The sequence below is a fragment of the Mus musculus genome, chromosome 12 (genome assembly GCF_000001635.26).
Source record: "Mus musculus strain C57BL/6J chromosome 12, GRCm38.p6 C57BL/6J".
NCBI lineage: Eukaryota > Metazoa > Chordata > Mammalia > Rodentia > Muridae > Mus > Mus musculus.
Genome location: NC_000078.6, coordinates 85,641,787 through 85,663,233, shown reverse-complemented (window position 1 = coordinate 85,663,233; position 21,447 = coordinate 85,641,787). Strand labels below are relative to the sequence as shown.

The 21,447-nt window shown below is 47.2% G+C and overlaps 1 pseudogene; it reads right to left on the bottom strand.

The window, feature by feature from the left end:
• Positions 1-339: 339 nt before the first annotated feature.
• On the bottom strand, positions 340-20,460 carry Gm33312 (annotated as a pseudogene).
• Positions 20,461-21,447: the final 987 nt, after the last annotated feature.

Below are 21,447 nucleotides of genomic sequence, written 5' to 3'. Positions count from 1 at the left end.
GTCACACCCGAGTACCTCACTGAATATAAATGGCCCTCAAACTCGGAAAAGCAAGCCAGTTCTAAGAAACCGGGTTCCTGGGAAACAAAATAGAAATAGAAATAGAAGAAATAGGCAGTTTGAGACAGTAGGCGTGCTGCGGCCCCAGATAGCCACTGGAGGGCAGCAAAGATATTGGTTAGAGGAGGCAAGGCTTTCCCCAGCTCAGAAGGGAATCTTAGCGGGTCTCCAATCTGGCTCAAGAAGCATCCTCTGGACCAAGGATTTAGAGTGGTCCTTAGTGTCGTTGTCAATTACAGAAAGTTGTTTGGGTTTTTGTTTTGTTTTGTTTTTGTTTTGCTTTTATTTATTTACTCTCCATTAGTTTAAATCCGGGATGGGTACAGCATCACACGGATTCTGTGTCCAATGGCCTTTGCAGGAAGGTTGCTTCGGAATTCGACACGAACCATACCACCGTTTCCGTGGGCCCGAGTTACTTTTCCCAGATCACTCTGGGTTTGTTTGGTTTGCCTCCAGGGGTCACTGTATTGTTTTTTGTTTGTTTGTTTGTTTTTTTGGGTTTTTTTTTGTTTTTTGTTTTTTTTGTTTTGTTTTGTTTTGTTTTGTTTTTGCTTTGCTTTGCTTTGCTTTGCTTTATACACATAAGCACATCTCTTGCCTAAGTAGAACTCCGTTTCATCTCGGGCATAAACACCTTCAATTTTAAGAAGAGCTGTGTGCTCTCTTTGGTTCCGGAGACCTGGCTTGTAGCCAGCAAAAATGGCCTTGCACCACAGCCTTCCAGACACACTTGCTTTTAGAAGTCCTGTTCCCAGCAGGCCTCCATAGGCGCCAAAATGGCGGAAAGAGACAGAAAGTTTTGTAATAAGAAATAAGTGAATCAGCTGGGCGTTGGTGACGCACGCCTTTGATCCCAGCACTTTGAAGGCAGAGGCAGGCAGATTTCTGAGTTCAAGGCCAGCCTGGTCTACAAAGTGAGTTCCAGAACAGCCAGGGCTATACAGAGAAACCCTGTCTCAAAAAAACAAAAAAACAAATAAACAAACAAAAAATCAAAGTAGGTGAAGAGAGTATACCCATAGCTCAATCATTGGGGAATTGGAAGCCAGCCTAGACTACTAAACAAGGTGCAGTCTGAAAACAATGTGGAAAAAAAAGGAAGGAAGAAAGGAAGAATGGAAGGGGGCTGGTGAGATGGTTCAGCGGGTAAGAGCAGACTGCTCTTCTGAAGGCCCTGAGTTCAAATCCCAGCAACCACATGGTAGCTCACAACCACCCGTAATGAGATATGACTCCCTCTTCTGGCATGGCTGAAGACAGCTACAGTGTACTTATGTATAATATTAAATAAATCTTTGGGCCAGAGCGAGCAGGGCTGACCAGAGTGAGCAAAGGTCCTAAAATTCAATTCCCAACAAGGTTCACAACCATCTGTATATCTACAGTGTACTCTTTACAAAATAAAAGAAAGAAATGAGCCGGGTGTGGTGGCGCATGCCTTTAATCCCAGCACTAGGGAGGCAGAGGCAGGTGGATTTCTGAGTTTGAGGCCAGCCTGGTCTACAAAGTGAGTTCCAGGACAGCTAGGGCTACACAGAGAAACCCTGTCTCGAAAAACAAAACAAAACAAAACAATTAAACTATTATAATTCTATCATCTAGGGAGACATAAATTTAGATACACACATAACTCGAATTTTTATTTTATAAAACTGACATCAGTCACAATATGCAAATTAGTGATCTGCTTATAAAAACACAACACATGCATCCCCATGTATGTATATGTTTTGTGCCTCTGATGGGTGTGCATAAAACAGTCACCCCAGCGTGTTTTACTTGCTCGCCTTGGACCCCTCAAGGCCAGTGCTTACTGTATCCAGGAGCGCAGAAACGGGAGCAAGGAGGTGTGCGCAGTCAGGAACAGTGTTCTCTCGGGCTGTTGGTGCCTCTGGTGGGTCTGTTTCCTGGGGTCTGTACAGAAGGGAGCTGGGAAGCTTTCTATCTGAAAATACTCCACGGTGTGTGCAGGTGTTTGGAGTTCCGTTGAGTTTCATCAAAATGAGTCACTGAAGGTGTGAACGGGCGGCCAGGTTGAAGGAGTTACCACTTCCTGGTCCCATCCGGAGACACCCTGCACCTCAAACAGAAGCAAGCGCCTTTCACATGGGCTACCAGGCAGAGGCAAACTGAGCCTTTCGCTCTCCAAACCACTTCTTTGCTTACCTCCCCCCCCAACCCCCCAAGCAAAGGCTAAGTTCCTCTAGTCAGCGGCTCGCTGTTGGGTGAGCTTCAAGCCAAAAACCCACTGAAAGTTCAGCCACGCCTGAAGGGAACCTTGAATGACAAGCGAGCCGGTACCAGGTGAAGAGGCCCCACCACCTGCATCCAGGAGCCAGGCTGCCTTATTCACACGGAGAGGGGGGGGGTGTGTGCCATGGCCCCAACAGAATTTATTGTCACATGATTCAGAAGGAGGCCTGTCTGGATTTCAGGCCCTTACATCCTGACTTTCTGTTCTCTGGTAGCAGGGCACCAGACCTTAGCATGACTGACTCCATGATGGAAATGCCATTCAGGCTGTAAAACTCATTGTGAACACACCATCACCTGCCAAAACTAAAACAAAGGCCTAACCCATCAAAGTCCACGGCTCTGGGAAAGTCTCAGAATGTAACTAACCTTACTTTTTAGTTTCTGTAGTTCCACTTCTGGCGAACTGCTCTTGTTAGCTGAAGTATGTCAACCCAAAACATGGGGTTTGTGCTTTAAAAGCCCATCCCAAGAAAGGCTCAGGGCTACACTGGGATCCCGAAAACCCAGTGTTGTCACTGGCTGGCTAATAAAGACTTTCTTTCTTTCTTTTTTCTTTTTCTTTTTTTTTCCCCAGAAACAATGGTGACTTAATCGCTAGGCACAACAACTAGAATCCTAATCTTGTAAGCCATATTCAATCTAAATCTTCTGGTGGCAAATCCGGGTGGATTTACCATATAAATTGGGGGATACTAGTAGCTACATCTTGCCTCTCGATATCCCTGTCCAAAAAGCCTAATAAAGACTTTCTATTGACTTAAATTTGTGTTGGAGCAGTCCTCTCTGGTGACTACCTGACAATGACATGAACTGGTCTAAATGGAGTCAAAGTAAAGATACAGAGAAGTTAATTAGGAAATATCAACTATGCAGTTCAGTGGGAGCAAGAGGAAGGAAGCCAAGAAAGATGATAGCCTTTAGGGCCACAGATGGGAAGATCACCAGGAACTACCACAGTCCCATGACACATAATATATTGTTTTGTTTTGTGGCATGGTCCTATGAAACCCAAGCTGTCTTGGAACTCACAATGTAGCTGAGGATATCCTTAAATTCCTTCAGTGAACAGAGCTAGGAAAAGGCAGAGGCAGGCGGATTTCTGAGTTCGAGGCCAGCCTGGTCTACAAAGTGAGTTCCAGGACAGCCAGGGCTATACAGAGAAACCCTGCCTCGAAAAAACAAAACAAAACAAAACAAAAAAACAACCCTGTGTTTTACAAAAGTGCTGGAACCACAGGCATGCTCCACCATGTCCAATTTATGCAATGCTGGCAAACCAAACCCACAGCTTCATGCAAGATGCCCTCTACCACGTGAACTATTGCCCCAGTCTGTGATGCAATGACATCAGCAGCTTTGCCTTGAATAAAGAGTTAAGGAACAAAGAACATTGAAGGAAGTGCTTTGTAAGCTAGAACACATGTCACTATCTTCTCTTTGGGGGCTTATCATTGTCTCCATGGCAACTGGGCAAGCTTCCCGGTCTGCCTCTCCACCCTATCCATGCCCAAAGGATAACTGCATGGCTTGTCATCTCTGCCCTCTTAGATGGCTTGCAATCACATAAAGATGGAGATCCCCAACCTACAACCTAGCCAAGTTAGGGTGATGGGGTGCAGGTGGGGGAGACAAGGCAGAGGGGAAGAGGCAGCCAAGGGACCCCAGACAGCAGCAGAGGAGTGATCCTCAAAGTCAGGCTCCCCCAGGTGGCTGGCAGCAGGCAGGAGCCCAAGCTGTCACAACTGTTGTACGCAGTCACCCTTCCTTCCCCGACAACCTGACTTCATTCAACCTTTCCTGCTCAAGTAGCCAGACAGTGGGCAGAAGTTCAGGACCCCGGCCTTGACTGAACTCCTTCTCTGTCCCTGACAGGCTCAGCATCTTGGGCCAGGAAGATGACCTCTCTCGACCTTTGATGTACACGTATCATCAGGTTGCACACGATGCTACATGCCTATAATCTCAGCAGTCAGAAGGCTGAGGCAGGAGGATCTCTGGAAGGGTGAGGCCAGGCTAGGCTGTAGTGCAACGGAGTCCCTGTTCCAAAAACCAAAATAAGTAAAGGAATAAACAATTATCTGTGAACTCCCTTGGTGACTGAAGAAAGCCAAGAAGTATACGTGCTCAGTGCATCTGAGTGAGACTCTTCTAAAATGTTACTAAAATGAAGTCGTACACTGACGCACCCTCAATTTGTTTTCTGCCTCTACTACTGGCCTGAAATCTCCTGGGAGGGCTGAATACCCTGCTCTGTGTTTATTTTCCTGTGACAAGCCACGAACTAAGTAGCCATGAGGCCATGGGGGGGGGGGGGGAAACCAAACGGACCTTTCACGGGGATTGCCTAAGACCATCAGAAAACACAGAGATCTCCATGACCGTTCGTAACAGTAGCAAAATTACAGGTATGAAGTAGCAGCAAAAGTAATTTTATGGCTGAGGTCACCACAACACAAAGAACTGTATGGAAGGCTCACAGCATTAGGAAGGCTGAGAGCCACGGCTTTAGGCCCTAAGGAAGTAATACATGAGGCCTTTGATACTTTTAGGGGCATGTGGAAATGTTGTGATTTCTTTCTCTGTATGATGCATGTGTGCGTGTGTGTGTGTGTGTGTGTGTGTGTGTGTGCGAGAGAGAGAGAGAGAGAGAGAGAGAGAGAGAGAGAGAGAGAGAGAGAGAGAGTGCATGTTTTCTGGCATGGGAGAGGGGGAGATCTGCGGGGTAGACACGCCACGGCAACCTCAGGTGTCTGTCCTTACCATCTCACCTTCCACCTTATCTGAGGCAGAGCCTGTTCACTGCTATGTAGGCCGGGCCAGCTGGCCCTCCAGCTTCCAGGGAATCTCCTGTCTCCACTTCCCAAGAGCTAGGCACTGCAGGAATTAGACACATGCTGCTGCTCCCACAGTTTCATGTGGGAGCTGGGGCTCTGAACTTGGGGTCCTCATGCTTAGGCAGCAAGCACTTTCCCCACTGAGCTGTCTCCCTGGCCCATAATTCCTTTTAATAGCAGGAGAAAAACTGACTATAACTCAGTCCGATTCTGTTAACATCCATTTTTTTTTTCTTTCTGCAGAAGGGACTTCTGGGCAAAGAGTCTACAGCTTAATGAAGGTCTGGAGACAAGGAGGAGAGTAGGAGGCAATCAGTAGGGACCCAGTTCCACACCAGCTGAGAACAAGTCCTGGAGGATGGTACCAAGTCATTAGTTCATTTGAAGACAGAGTCCTTTGCAAAGCCTACCTCCCAGACCAGCAGGTTACACACACACACACACACACACACACACACACACACACACACACTCCATTTCTCAGTTGTTCAATCTGTAATTCTCTCTCTAACACCCTAAGTTTGTGCTGCCTGAGGGCAAGGGGTTTGTCTATTTTCCATCTTCACATCCATGGCTGTCTTACTGTGTGCCACACGTGGTATTTTGATGGGTAGCACCCATCAGAGATTATTTCAGGCCCATTTTACAGATCAACAAACTAAAATCAAATAGTCCAGTGACTAGTCCCACATCACACAATAGGAAGTTCAGGAGCTCAGAATCAAAACCCTGGAATCTCCAGTCCACCATGGCCTGTTATCATGAGGCTTAGCCCAGAGCCTGGCAGGCCAGAGGGAGAAAGAAGCAGAAAGTGGGGTGGGGATGGGGGTGTGGTGGGGGAGCGTACAGAGGATACCACCCTTCTCTGCCACCGTAAGAAACAGAAATAAGATCCGTCCTCAAGCAGGCTGCAACATCAAGGAGGCCTGAGGCATGTCTGACGGGAAAAGTTCAGGCAGGAGAAAACCCAGAGAACAGTGTGCCAACCAATCATCCGAGGAGGCGCTCTGGGCTTCATTTCCAGGCAGCTCCCAAAGGCCCCACGAGCTACCAGAGAGCTCCGTCTCAACCTGATCAGAGCTCAGCTTCCCCACCCGCCCCTGCCTGCCTGCTCCCTTTGCAGTGTCTCCTGTGTAGACCACTTGGCATTGTACATTTCCATTTGATTTTTACAAAGACTATCTTCTCTATGACTTTAATCTCAGTACTTGGGAGACTGAGGCAGGAAGTCCAAAGTCAGGAGAGAGTTCTAAGCTAAGCTAGCCTGGACTGCATAGTGAGACCCTGTTTTAAGAACTGTATCTTTCCTAGTGAAAAAATGACACATATATTCTCATTTTAAAATTATTATCATTTTTTTTCAAGACAGGATTTCTGTCTTGACAGAGATGACAGAGTCCTGGAACTCACTCTGTAGATCAGGCTGGCCCCCAATTCAGAGAGATCCGCCTACCTCTGCCTCCTGAGTGCTAGGATTAAAAAGGTGTGCACTGCCACCGCCTCCACCACCACCACCCAGCTTCCTCATCTTATAAAAACCAAATTACAGAGCTGTGGATGCAGTTCAGTGGTAGAGTCCTTGGCTTGCATGCATAGGACCCTGGGTTTAATCCCTAGCACCGCCTAAAACCGAAGTCAAATAAAATAGACAAGCAGTTTTTTTTTTAAGTTTAAAAGCAAGCTGTGCTTCATGTAGCGCCCACATAATGTGCACAAAAACCTGTTCTTTCTACAAAAAGAAACATTAAAATAAAACCAAATATATATAAAAATGAACAAAGAAAGCCAACCATAATCTTGCCATGAAGAATACTTTTACTTTTCCACTATATTCTTTTTTTAAGTCTTTTTTTCATAGCACATGAACACTTGTTTGCCCCTGAGACTGTGTGATCACAGAGTACAGTTGGGTTTTTTTTTCTTTTTTATAAACTGTTATATAAAGTCTGGGGCCTGTAAGATGGCTCAGCGTATAAAGGCACTTGTCACAAGGACTGAGGACCAGAGTTCAGTCCCCAAAACTCACACAGTGGAAGAACAGAACCAACACCCACAGGTTGTCCTCTGACCTTTACCAGTGCCCTGTGGTACACACAGGCTCACACCACACACACCAAAAATAAAAAGGCAAAGGATTAAAGGAAAAATTACGTTTAGAATTTTTAAAATATATAAAATAAAATTTAAACCTGGATTCAGTGCTTCTAATTTTCTTGTCGATACCCATGGTGACTGTGGCGCACATAACGGGCAACAGGCAGTCAGAAGTGAGACCTCTCGTACCTATGTGTCATGGGTTTGACCACAGCATCTGTCAATTGAGAAAGGAATCATTGACTGCTCTTCTGAAAGTCATGAGTTCAAATCCCAGCAACCACATGGTGCCTCACAACCATCCGTAATGAGATCTGACGCCCTCCTCTGGTGAGTCAGAAGACAGCTACAGTGTACTTATGTATAATAAATACATCTTTGGGCTTGAGTGAGTGGAGTTGACCGGAGTGAGCAGGGCTGACTGGAGTGAGCAGAGGTGTTAAAATTCAATTCCCCACAACCACATAAAGGCTCACAACCATCTGTACAGCTACAGTGTATCATATACATAAGATAAATAAATCTTTAAAAGAGAGAGAAAGAGAGAGAGAAAGAGAAAGAGAAAGAAAGAGAGAGAGAGAGGGATCACAGAATCTTCACATAGATAATAGTTGGCTGCTCACTCAATCCATTTCCCTTTCCCTGGGCTTACTACTGGGCTACATTTCTCTCTGTGTTGAGGTGTGACGCGCACGTACTGAATTCATTGTAGCAGATGCAACTATGTATTAGTCATCTGTTGCCTCGTAACAAAATATCCCCCTATTCAGCAGTTTAAACAAGAATCAGTGTTCTCTCAGGGAGTGCGGAGATCCAGAAATTTCCGGGCTGCTCTTCACCTGGATGACTCTGGCTTAGGAACTAGGAACCTCCAGGAAGTTGTAGTAAATGTTTCAGTCAGAGCTGTGATGTCTGAAGACTCGACTGAGACAGGAGGGTCAGCATTCGAGGTCACTCTCAAAATTGTTAGACCCATGGCAGTGAAGCACTGATAACCACGGACTGAGAATCTCTGAAACCAAGAACCTGACAAGATCTGACTTGCACAATATGAAGGTACATATGTGCAGATTATGCATACACATATTTACACACATATATACAACTCAGTTATATTACTTACTTTTTTCATTGTTGTAACAAAATACCTTGCTCAGTCTGTTTTTTAATAGAAACCCCAATGGGCTGAGCCTTCTCCCATTGATCACTAATTAAGAAAGTGACCAGGGCTGGAGCGATGGCTCAGTAGTTAAGAGAACTGACTGCTCTTCCGAAGGTCCTGAGTTCAAATCCCAGCAACCACATGGTGGCTCACAACCATCCATAATGAGATCAGATGCCCTCTTCTGGAGTGTCTGAAGACAGCTACAGTGTACTTACATGTAACAATAAATAAATCTTTAAAAAAAATTCCCTAGAGGCTTGCCTATATCTGGATTAAATGGAGGCATCTTATCAACTGAGGCTCTCTCCTCTGGTGACTCTAGCTTATGTCAAGGTGATATACGATTAGCCAGTCCACTCTGTATATCCTTCCCTGACTGGAGCAGTACACACCCAGGCATCCTCCATGGATCTTCATGGATTGATAACTTCCTCCCTCTTCCTTTCTTTTCCCTTCACTTTGCTGAACATTATTATCTTTATCTATCTATCATTGTACGTATGTGTATAATATGGGGGCTGGGACACACCTTAGCACATGTGTGAAGGTCAAAGAGCAACTCTGTGGCCTCATTTCTCCTGGGATCAAACTCAGACTTTCACAGCGAGTGGTTTTTACCCATTGAGCCATCTTGACAGCTCTGGACCCCAGGCCTTTATATTGCTAACATTACAGAACATACCAGCTTGTAGTGCACTCACTGAAGAATAGATTGCATTTGTTGCCTAGTTAGAATCATTTTTTTTAAAATTTTATTTATTTATTTATTTTGGTTTTTGTTTTTTTGAGACAGGGTTTCTCTGTGTAGTCCTGGCTGTCCTGGAACTCACTTTGTAGACCAGGCTGGCCTCGAACTCAGAAATCTGCCTGCCTCTCTCTGCCTCCCAAGTGCTGGGATTAAAGACACACGCCACCATCACCCGGCTATTTTTTTTTAATTAAAACAGGGTTACTCTGTGTAACCCTGGCTGTCCTGGATCTTGCTCTATAGATCAGAACTGCCTCAAACTCACAGAGATCCAGCTGCCCCTGCCTCCCAAGTGCTGGGATTAAAGGCGTGTGCTGCCACTGCTACCACCACCCAGCTCTCTCTCTTCTCTCTCTCTCTCTCTCTCTCTCTCTCTCTCTCTCTCTCTCTCTCCTTCCTCCTCCCCTCCCCCTCTTCTGTGCGTGGTCAGTGCCCAAGTGTGGGTATGCAGAAGCCAGAGGAGGGTATCAGGTATCTTTTGTCCTCTACCTTATTCCTTTAAGAAAGGGCCTCTCATTGAACTGGAAATTCACCATCTTGGCAAGGCTGGCCAGCCAGTGAGTTCCCAGGATCCACCTCCCTCTGCATCAAACTCTGAGTTTACAGGCACCAAGTTTTACATGGGTGCTGGGGATTCGAACTTAGGTCTTCACATGTGCACCCTTAGCCATGGAGCCCTCGCCCAGCCCTCATTTGGAGCAATTCTGAGCAGACTTTGCTGAGCCTTTGCTTGGACAGAAGTTTCTCTTATTTGGTATTTGGTCAAGTTGTAAGGAAGCCCGGTTACTGCATCATACAGTCAGAGTAGATGTGGCTTTTTAAATTATATGTAAGTACACTGTAGCTGATTTCAGACTCACCAGAAGAGGGCATCAGATCTCATTACGGGTGGTTGTGAGCCACCATGTGGTTGCTAGGATTTGAACTCAGCACCTTCGGAAGAGCAGTCAGTGCTCTTAACCACTGAGCCATTTCACCAGCCCTAGATGTGGCTTTTGAGAAGCCACCAAGCTGTCTTCCTGAGTAGCTGTATGGCTTTGCATGCCCACCAGCAATGAGTGAGCAACTCTGTTAACCCCCAGCTTCCCCAGGACTGAGTGGCACCTGTGACTTGGATTCGAGTCACGACAAAAAGCCTGTAGTAGCAAGTCAGTGCCATTTATAATCCTCTCCTGACAATGTGCTTGTCATCTGTGTATTTTCTTAAGTGAGGCTATCAGCCATTTTGCCTTAAAATGCAATTGTTCGCTGCTGCCTCTCCACCCTCCTCCTCCTTGTCCTCTTCTTCCTCCTCCTTCTTTTTGCATTTCTGAAACACGATCTCTCTGTGTAGCCCTGGCTGTCATAGAACTTGTTGTGTAGATCAGGCTGGCCTTGAACTCACAAAGATCCACCTGCTTCTGCTTCCAGGAGTGCCAGGATTAAGGGTGTGTGCCACCACTGCCCCGCATCTGCTTTCTTCTTGTTGACCTTGGGCTGTTCTTTACATATTTTGGAGATGAGTCTTTTTGCGGTTATTTCTTGTAACCTGTGATTTTTCTTACCACTCTCTTAACTATGGCCATTTGGAACACTTCAGCATTTCTCCAAGTGGGTTTAAATAAAGGCAGCGCTGAGCAGGAGCAGTGTACCCTAGTCTAGCTGCCTCTGCCTAACCACACTACTAACGCAAGTATCCCAGGGAGGAGGAATCAGCTGCAAATGCAATCCCCGCCCAAGGCATCTATACTCACAAACAGGCCTCATAGTTCCACAAATGGTTTACTAAATCCCAGTCGATGTTGAATCTCTCAGTCTATGATGAAAGCCAATGTCATTTTCCAAGTCCTAACTTCCTGAGCATCAGAAGGATGGGAACAGAGCGTTCACATGGGTCACCTGCTCGTTAGAGGAGGAGTCCAGATGCAGTTGGACTCAGCAGTGATGGCTGCTTGCCTTCCAACTGCCCCACACCAAGCCAACCGTGGCCTACTGGCCCTTCCCTAAGAACCCGATGCTTCCATAGTGCGCATTGTGCTTATTTCATAGACCCAGCAAATACCCTGGACTTTCCTGTCCTCTCTTCCTAACAGAGCAAGGCTTTCTCTAGGGCAGGGGGTTCTCAAACTTCCTAATGTTGTGACCCTTAATATAGTCCTTCATGTTATGGTGACCCCAACCATAAAATTATTTCTGGTGCTACTTTATAAATGTAATTTTGCTACTGTTACAAATCCTAATGTAAACACCCGATATTCAGGATATCTGAAATGAAACTCTGAGGGGGTCACGACCCACAGGTTGAGAACCACTTCTCTAAAGCCTGGCAGGAAGCTTTAATAGGAATGAAAAGGTCTCCGCTCGTGAACCTGACTGACTCTGTGGCTTTGCCTAATGCCTTTACAGACGGGCTTCTAAGCAAGGCGTGTGGTTCAGTTGTAAGGTGCTCCCCTAAGCACGCAAGAAGACGTGGGTTCAGTCCCCAGCACCACACAGTTACCATAGCATTCTGGAGGCCAGCCTGGGGTATGGAAGACCCTGTCCCTACCAAAACACACACACACACAAGAAGCACTTTTCCACAACTCCGGATAACATGGAGAATTCAGCCACTCAGGTCCCCAAATCTGGAGGAGTTGTCTTGCAATCGGCATTTCTCAAGGCTGAGTTAAGAGAAGAGTGGCCTGAGCCTTGATCTCAAGAAGTGTGTGTGTGAGGGGAACCAATAAAACAACAGAGAATGAGAACACCCTTACCCTTCCCACTTGGGCTACAAATATTACAGAAAGCAGGGCTAGAAGGACTTGGGGCTTGGGGAGGGTGAATCTGCTGAGGCCTGTGAAGGGTTTGTTGAGACTTCTCTCTTTTGGGGGGCTGCAGAGCTACTGAGTGTCTCGTGGCACCAAAGACAAAGAATTCTAGACAGGGACAATGAAGTGGAAACTTAAGGGTTCTTTGGAAAGTTGGTCAGATGGTGTTTTGCCGGGGCAAGCACGTGAAGGAACATTCTGTTAAAGTGGACACAGGTATGAAAGGCTAAGGCAGATTTATGAAGGAAGGTTTTACTAAAGCAGACACAGGGGAGAGGATGTTCTGCTAAAGCAAGCCTGTGGAAGGACACCTGATGAAAGATTCTTTGCTAGTGACAGACATGTATTGGTCTGCCTTACATTGTATAGTTGTCGGGACTCCGTAGAGAAGCACGCCAAACAATTTTGGTGGTGTGCAGCAGTTTCTTGCCGCTTTCGCAGACTTGGACTGATTGGATGCACGTGCTGAAGCAAGAGCACGTGGAGGACACAGGTCACGTGATGGTTGGAAGGTATAAATAGGACTCCACAGCGTGATGGAGACAGAGCTTGTCTTGCTGGTACAACTAGCTGTGCAACACTTGTGGGTCTCACGTCCCTGAGAGAGGCACAGCTGAGAACTTCTCCTGGTGTTCCTGTTGGTCCCTCCTGCTGACTCGAGCCTAGGCTGAGGCCTGCCTCTAGAGAGAGGTTGTGTCACCACTGTTGCTATCCTAACTCTACCAAACTGGACTGCTGCTGTATCTGTGAAGTGTTTGCAAGTGGATGGAGCTGCTGCTGCCTGCTAACCTGTGAACTGAACTGCTAGACAACACTGATGGGAGTTGCTCCAAAGAACCTTTCTAAACAGGTCCATGTCCCCGTATCCTTTCTTCTCCTCTACCTCTGGTGGGTGGTGGGCTAGAAGGGAGGGTAAAGTGTTTAAGAACTGTGGGGAGCTGCCCTCACATTCGCTGTTGCAAGATGGCGCTGACATCCTGTGTTCTAAGTGGTAAACAAATAATCTGCGCATGTGCCAAGGGTAGTTCTTCACTCCATGTGCTCTGCCTTCCCTGTGACGACAACTCGGCCGATGGGCTGCAGCCAATCAGGGAGTGACACGTCCTAGGCGGAGGATAATTCTCCTTAAAAGGGACGGGGTTTTGCCATTCTCTCTCTTGCTCTCTTGTGCTCTGGCTCCTAAAGATGTAAGCAATAGAGCGCTTGCTCTTGCTCTCTTGCTCTTGCTCTCTTGCTCTCTTGCTCTCTTGCTCTTGCTCTCTGGCTCCTGAAGATGTAAGCAATAAAGCTTTTGCCGCAGAAGATTCCGGTTTGTTGCGTCTTTCCTGGCCGGTCGCGAACGCGTGTAAGAAAGAACCATCACTAAAAACAGGATTGGAAAAAAATTAAAGTTATTGGACAGCTTCTGGTCCCTAGATGAAACAGCTCTGGGATAGCTGAGGGACGATGGCACCTGTACTGTAGAGATGGGGGGAACAGGGACCAGAGCTGCTGTACAAATATTGGAATGTTAGCACACACACACACACACACACACACACACACACGACAAATTTCCCTAAGCTACAGCACATGTTCGTTGTAAGAAGGAAGGAAACATCCACACACATAAAATAAAATAAAATAAAATAAAATAAAATAAAATAAAATAAAATAAAATAGGGGCTGGCTAGATGTCTCAACAGGTAAGAGCACTGACTGCTCTTCCAAAGGTCCTGAATTCAAATCCCAGCAATCACATGGTGGCTCACAACCACACATAACGAGACCTGATGCCCTCTTCTGGCGTGCCTGAAGACAGCTACAGTGTACTTAAAAATAATAATAAATCTTAAAAAAAAATAAGAGTTTTTAAATTGAGGCATTTACAGAGACAGCAAGGTGCAGCAGGTCACCATGTGCAGAAAGAGCTGTTTTTAGGGTGATTATCCTTTTACCTGGTTTGGGAATCTGAGCATGGAGGAATAGACACAGCTTTGCAAAGCAAAACAGAGTCCACATGGGACCACATCCTCTCTTACCCCAGCATGAGGGAGGGGCTGCTGCTTTCTGCATGACCCCCTCCCCTGCCCAAGCTGGAGGAGGAAGAGGAAGAAGAGGAGGAGGAGGAGGAGGAGGCCATTTCAAGAAACTGTTGGGTTGAATGGCCTCCATTTAAATCCTGAGTGTCTCTGGGCAAGAGATGGCAAAGGACTTCCCAACACCAGGTATAGGTTAGTGTGGACTACCCTGGGCTCTGTCTAGTGGAACCATCTAGAGGAGGCCAAATGTGCCATGGCCTTTTTGGCTCTGGTGTCTCATTAGTTATATGGTATAGATGACGGATGAGCTACAGCTGCAGGGTGGACAATCTGCAGAGCCTGGAAACTGTCAGGTTTCCAAGTCACTGGCATGGGCTAGAGCACTATCCCCAATACTTAAACTATGTTGTCTCCAAACCCAGAGGTCTGCTAAGGCCATGGCCCCTTCTCTGTGGCAGGTATAACATGCAGTAACTTGAGTCTTGCTTTGAAGGGACGCTTTGGAGATTTCAGACCAATGGCGACCTGAGAATGTTGTCAACGTGGCAGGTCGACACATCCACCTAGGGTTTCTTTCCCATTGTCTCTCACCTCTGTGCTTACTAGGTGTCTGGTGATTGCCACTCCTTGCTCTGAGGGTCTCGTGAGCATAATGACACCCATCCAGTGGGAGCCTCAGGAGACTATGGAGTGTCAAGAGGCCCAAACTTCCCATGAGTCACAGTAGGATGGAGAGCGGGAGAGTCAAAGTAACCCCTAAGCTAGACACTGAACGGATGCTTCTGGCTTTCCCATGTGAGAGGAAGCTGATTTAGACCCTCCCATTGGTGAAACAGGAGAAGAATACATTTACCAATTAGAACTGAAAACAGTTGCCATTTATTAGTCAGCTTTCCACTGCTCCAACAGAATATCCAAGATAACCATGCACTTGGGATTAGTCTGTTATTTCTGAGGCTTTGGTTCCAAGTTGCTTGACCCTGTGGCCTTGGACCTGTGATGAGCCAGAGACCATGGCACAGGAAGTCACTCATGTCCTAGCAACCAGAAAACCCAAAGAAGAGAGGAAGGAGCTGGGGTCCCAATATCCTCTTTGAGGACACACCACTAGTGAACTAACTTCCTCCTACATAGCTATACTTCTCTAAAGTCCAACCACTTCCTAACAGCACCACAGGCTGAGGTTCAAGTCACTAACGCATGGGCCTTTGGAAGATGTTCAACATCCAAGCAATGGTACCAGTTAAAGTGAACTACTATTATTATTTATCCTACCTGTTGATGGAGAGTAAGAATGCCTTGCCTGAGTGACCACCCCCCAGCACACTGCCAACAGTAGTCTAGAATCACAGTAGTCAACCATCACCCTCTGCAATCCACCCTTCTCAGGGGTCAGTGAGTCCAATGGGGGTCTGTTGGGACCACGATCACCCGCATCCTCTGGGTTCTGGCTTCAGGCGCTCTTTCTCTGCAGTTGCCCGTGCAGAGGGTGTGGTATCATTTCTGATTTCTTGCTGGGATGGAACGGTTTTAAATGAGTCTAGTCAGCTTTTTCCCACCAAAAGCCACTGAGTCTGGAGAACGAACGTGAGGACTCTGCAGTCCCCAAGAGTCTTCATCCCAAGTGCACACCTTCCAGTTTGGCAAGCACTGACAGGAAGGATGTGACTGTAACTCGCCACTGTGGGGCAGGCTGGGGCCAGGCGCCATCCCTCTCAAAAGTGACACTGTCGTTCTCAACACCGTGACCAAAAGTGACTTGAGGAAGAGAGGGTTCATTTTAGCGTATAATTCCATAGCACTGTTCATCACGGAGGGAAGGCGGGGCAGGAACCTGGAGGCAGTCACTGATGGAGTGGCCACTGAGGGGTGCTGCTTACTGACTTGTTCCTCATGGCTTCTGCTTGCTTTCTTTCTTTCTTTCTTTCTTTCTTTCTTTCTTTCTTTCTTTCTTTCTTTCTTTCTTTCTATTTTTTTGGTTTTTCGAGACAGGGTTTCTCTGTATAGTCCTGTCTGTCCTGGAACTCACTTTGTAGACCAGGCTGGCCTCGAACTCAGAAATCTGCCTGCCTCTGCCTCTGCCTCTGGAGTGCTGGGATTAAAAGCATGTGCCACCACGCCGCTGGGCTTCTGCCTGCTTTCTATAGCACCCAAACACCCCCTCCTAATTTCAGGTGTTAGGGTCTGTTGCCCTAGGGTGGTTTGTTTGTTTGTTTGTTTGTTTGTTTGTTTGTTTTTAGGGCCCTGAATTGGGTATAAAAGAATTCATCAAGGGGACGGGGAGATGTGCTTGGTAGGTGAGAGAGCTTACTGCTGAGGGTGGCCACCTGGATTTGATCCCTGGGACCCACATGGTGGAAGAAAACAGATTCTTTTAGGCTGTTCTTTGAGCTCAATAAGCAAACTGTGGTATGAAGACAGACAACAAACAAATAAGCTTTTCTTCCTTTTTAGATTTTAGTGTTTTCAAGGCAGGGTTCCTCCGCGTATTCCCGTCTATCCTGGAACTCACTATGCAGACCAGGCTGGCCTTGAATTTAGAGATCTGCCTGCTTCTGCCCCCCAAGTGCTGGGATTAAAGGTGTCATCACCACACCCAGTGGCTTCTTGAAAGGAACTTCATCAAGAGTCATCCATTCATAGATTGGTCTGTTGCCTTTACAATCTGACTCTGGGCTTAGTTCTCAGCACAGCATGGTACGATGCTATATAGCCACGGGCGCCCTTGAACACTACCAAGGTGAATTCTGGCTTTCATGGAAATTGTAGACTTATGGGCAGCTGACTTCCAAAACAGTTGACAAAAGGTAACCATCAACCCCAGCTTTGTCACTGGCCTTCAGAGCACTGTGCCACGAGTGCCCTTACTACCTGTGTCACATGTCAGTCCATGTAGAATATCCAAGCAGCTGTGCTCCACACAAGTCAGGTGTTGTGCTCCCCACTGCCCACCACTTCTGACAGCTTAGCCTGGCCCTTGCAAAGCACATCCTGAAACAAAGCCTTATGCTCAGGGTGAGGCAGAGGGGGAGCAGGAAGGACATAGTAGGACAAAGAGAGAGACAACCGGGACACATGTCATACGGCTAACTCGCCTCTACAGCTCCCCTCTGCACCTCCCCTCTACAATTTCCCTCTGCATCTCCTCTCTGCAGCAACCTGTAACAGGCCTTTCCTAACCCTGTAAGACCTCCCCAGGGACGGCGGGAGGGTCCTCAGGACCAGGTATCTGGAGGATGAAAGGGAAGAGAGTTCTCCACACTCTCTTCACCCCTAGCAATCACAGAAGGCTCTAGAAGCATTGACTCCCTGGATTTGTAGGGTGTGTGTGTGTGTGTGTGTGTGTGTCACAGATGACTTCCAGGACAGGAAGCAGGACTTTTAGGGCCTGCACCTGTAGGAGGCGCCATCTGCATGTGCCTGTGTGGAGTTGTTCATACCTGCTCAGAGTGGGTTATAGAAAAAAGCAGAGTCAGGACTGGAAACACTAGGTGTCCAAGAGACGGCCCAGGGTGTGCTGTCCTTTAGAACAGTATAGAGCATATCCAATTTTGCTGTATTAGAAGCCTAGCAAGAAGTCAGTCTCTCAAAATAGTTAATATATTTATATTATTCTTTGAGAATGTTACATATTCATATAACATTTTTGGGCCATATGCAAGCCTCTACTCCTTCCTCATTCCTCTGGATCCACTTGCCCCTCACTCCCAACGCTTCAAGTCCTTAAAAAGTTGGTGGCGCCCATACACACATGCGTGCAGGCAGCCACTGGAGCATGGCCAACCTACCAGGGGCCACAATCCTAAATAAGATGGCTTCCTGCCTTCAAAGCAACTGTTAAAAGCTGCTCCTCAGCTAGGGGTGAGAGTTATCTGAGCCCCTCTCTGCTCCGTGCTGGAATATTGAATGGCTTGGTTTTGTGTAGGCCTCACAGCTTTTAATCTGAAACAGCGCACCCAGCTCAACCAACCAAATGTAGGCATTCTCAAATGATGAAGTCATGCCAGTATGATAAAGAGGCTTGTTTTCAAATTCTCAGAAGGTAACATGAAGGAGTGAAAGGAGAGCCTCATCATTTGGTATTTCCTGTGAACAACCCTGGGTGTCCTGGTGTTCTGTGTGTTTATCTTGCGCGCGCTCAACTAGCCAGGAAGAACGACGCTGCAACAGGATCCTTCTGCACACGTTTATTGGGAGAGCTTGATTGTAGAGACGAAAAGACCCCGAGCCCAGAACTGGTGCTGCTTATATAGGCCTAGGAGAGGCGTGTCTCACATCTGATTGGTTAACTTGTCTTGGCAAAAGAACCTTCACTGCCTATGTATGTGTGGTGGCCAGCAGTAGCCAACTGCCACTCTGCAACGGCTTCCCACATGTTTATCTCTGTACGGGGCCATGCCCGGGTTTGCATTGTTTCACACACCTGTCAGTTTATGCACAGGTCTGTGTGCCAGGCACTAGGGGCGTGGGGGTGGGGTGGGGGTGGGGTGGAGCTATACCACATATTTGTGGTACTTACAGGGAGTATAGCCTATTTTTCCTGGCAGCAGGAAGGATCTCCAAGTCTTCATTTCCTCAGTGGTAGGCAGAATAATAGCCAGCCCTTCTGGCCACAATGATTAGGGAACCACATTCTAATCCTTGGAGCCTATTGTCAAAAACCAGGAGAAACTAAGTTTGCATTTGGAGATAAGGCTGTTAACCAGCCTTTAAAATAGTTCTCCTAGGTGATCTGGGTGGAAACGATGTCATCACGAGGTTCCTTAAACTGTAGAGCCCCCCCCCCCATAACTCAGCAGAGGGGTTGACTGCAATTGACATGCAAGAACAAGGCATGGGGGATGGGGGGGGAGCTGGGGGCGGAGGAGGGGGACAGGGCATGCAAGGACTTGAGCAGTTACCACAGGCTTTGGAGAGGGAAGAGGCTCTGAATGAAGGACTGTGAGCATCAGCTCTGGAAAAACCAAGGATTCTCCCCCTTAGTCTTCAGAAAGGTCAATCCTTCCAAAGCCTTGGCGTTAGCCAGGTATACGCATTTTACACTTCTGAAGTCCTGAGCTGAGAGTTGATGAGATACATGCTCTTCGAAGTCATCCTCCCTGTGGTAATGTCACAGCAGCGGCAGGAAGCGGTGCAGCAGGATCCACTGGGCTCTTGTCTTCCCCAAGCTGTCCCCACACCCTGGCATCTCTAGGGAAGGATACTTTGGAGTCTTTGCACACAGGCTTGGGTTGCGAAATCAGCATTAGGGGAATAGGGTATGAACTAGTGAGCAGGGATTAACCTTGAATGCACCTTAGCTCTCCTCCCACCCCCGTGCTCGGGCATCAGGAGCTGCTGAGCCAGAGCGCAGCCATGCTTTCCAGGGTAACACCCTCAGAACACCTCCCCAGGGCAAGGCCAACAAGTCCCACACTCTGAATTGCTTCCCTTTCCCTCCAGATATGCAATTGAACTTGCACAAAGTCAAGTGTTGCAATCCATTGTAATTTCAGAGTGGCTTTTATTTCCTGAGTTTGCTAAGGAAAGAATGGAAAAACAAAAGACAGGAAAAAAAATCCTAAAACAAACAAACAAACAAAAAAACCCAAAAAACCAACAACCATAAATCTTCTAATTGCATCGCAATTTGCTCTCTTTTATCAGGAAACACCAACCAGACAAAGGCAGAATATAAACCTTGCCTAGGAGCACACAGCCCGCCTCTGACAAGTCTGGGGTCACTCTACTTTTAATGACTATACTAAAAGGGAAAGGAACAGTCACACATACAGGTACAGTTGAAACCCGTGTCCTACTTATCCTTGTAGAATCCACTGCTGGTCCCTGCCCACCCCCACAGTCAGTCCCTGTCACTGATTTTGGTATTTATAGCATTCTTGCATTTGCTCTTCTGCCTGCTCCCGGATCTCTGTGTGTCCTTAATAACGAATGTACCATTTTACGTGTTGAAAAAAAAAAACCTCCCGGCATGACATCCATGTGTAGTTCACTCTCCCACTGTTTCTGAGATTCATCTATAATGATGGACAGCTCATTTCTAAGGGCTAACACTCAATTTTGTGAAACACTATCATTTGTTTGTCTTACCTCCACAGGGAATTAGGTTACCTCCAGTTTTCCTTGGGCATAAACAGGGCATCAGTGGATTCTTGGGCATTTTGGGGGAGTCTGTGACAGAGCTCCTGCTAAGTCCATTCTCAGGTAGGAACTACTAGGTCAGAGAAAAAGTTCTGACACCCTGGTCCTCACTGAATCGATACATACATTCCTCTCCCCAGAGTCCCATGGGCAGAGGGAAGATGGACACTTCCTGCAGCCGACACCCTGACCATCCTACTCTGGTGACAGTGACTGTGTCTCTGTTATCCTTTTCAGGATGTGTGACTGCACAAAATTGATTTGCTTTGTCCTGGACATTCAGGAATGATGAACCTGACACAGCTGTAGGAGCTGTGGAGTCTTGGGCCTTAGGCATCTGTAACGTCATGGGGACAAGTCGTGGTCAGAACACAAACTCTGTGCAGCTTGCCTTTAGAAGACAAAGAGGTATTCAAAGAATGCTATGCGGTAAATACCAACTAGCATCACTAACAGAAGGTAGGATAATACCACTTACTTCCATTTCTTCTTTGATCCTGACGACATCCCCCCCACCCAAGACTGGGACCCATTTTATAGATTGTGTGTGTGTGTGTGTGTGTGTGTGTGTGTGTGTGTGTGTGTGTGTATTCACATTAAGCTCTCATTTGTAGATAAGCATTAGAGCTGGGTATTTGGTTTCAGACCCCAGGACAAGGGACTGAGATGAATATTTTACATACCAAACAGACCTGGCTTCCAGGTTCTCCCAGCATCCCTCAGTTCCTACCTGGTACACCCTGCCCCCAACCCCGAACTTTCCAACCAGGGCTGGCTGAGCTGCCCTTCCCCTAGAGGCTTCTCCCTATATTTATAATCCAGACATATTGCTCTCTCCTCCTCCTCCTCCTCCTCTTCTCTCCCACCCCCTTCCCATGGTGACTTCCCTGGCCTTGGTCCTTGGGGTGAGTGACCTCACTCGATTGCAGCTTCCCAATAAACCTGCCTTTACTATCATCTAATATGGCTTACATTGGCTCACTTTAGCAGCAGAGAAATAAGCTATCACTGGAGACTCGGAGTGTGCTGTGAGCACATGAAGCTTTGTGCCATGGCTCCTGCAATCATCCTCTAGCTGCTGAGGTCTCATTACAGACAAACCAGACGGCGAGTGCTTTTCCTTTCCCAGGGAGGGGCAGGCCCAGCTGCTATCTACCAGAGGAGTTTACAATAGCATCCTGGCACTGCCACCTAGCAGGTCTGTGACCTTGGGTGAGGTCCTCCTCTCTCTGTCTCGGCTTTCTGAGATTGCAGGACGGACCCCCCCCCCAAAAGGCCATGTCAGCCAGCTGGAACACAGGCAGTGTGTGACACAAGGAAACACCCTTGAGCTGGC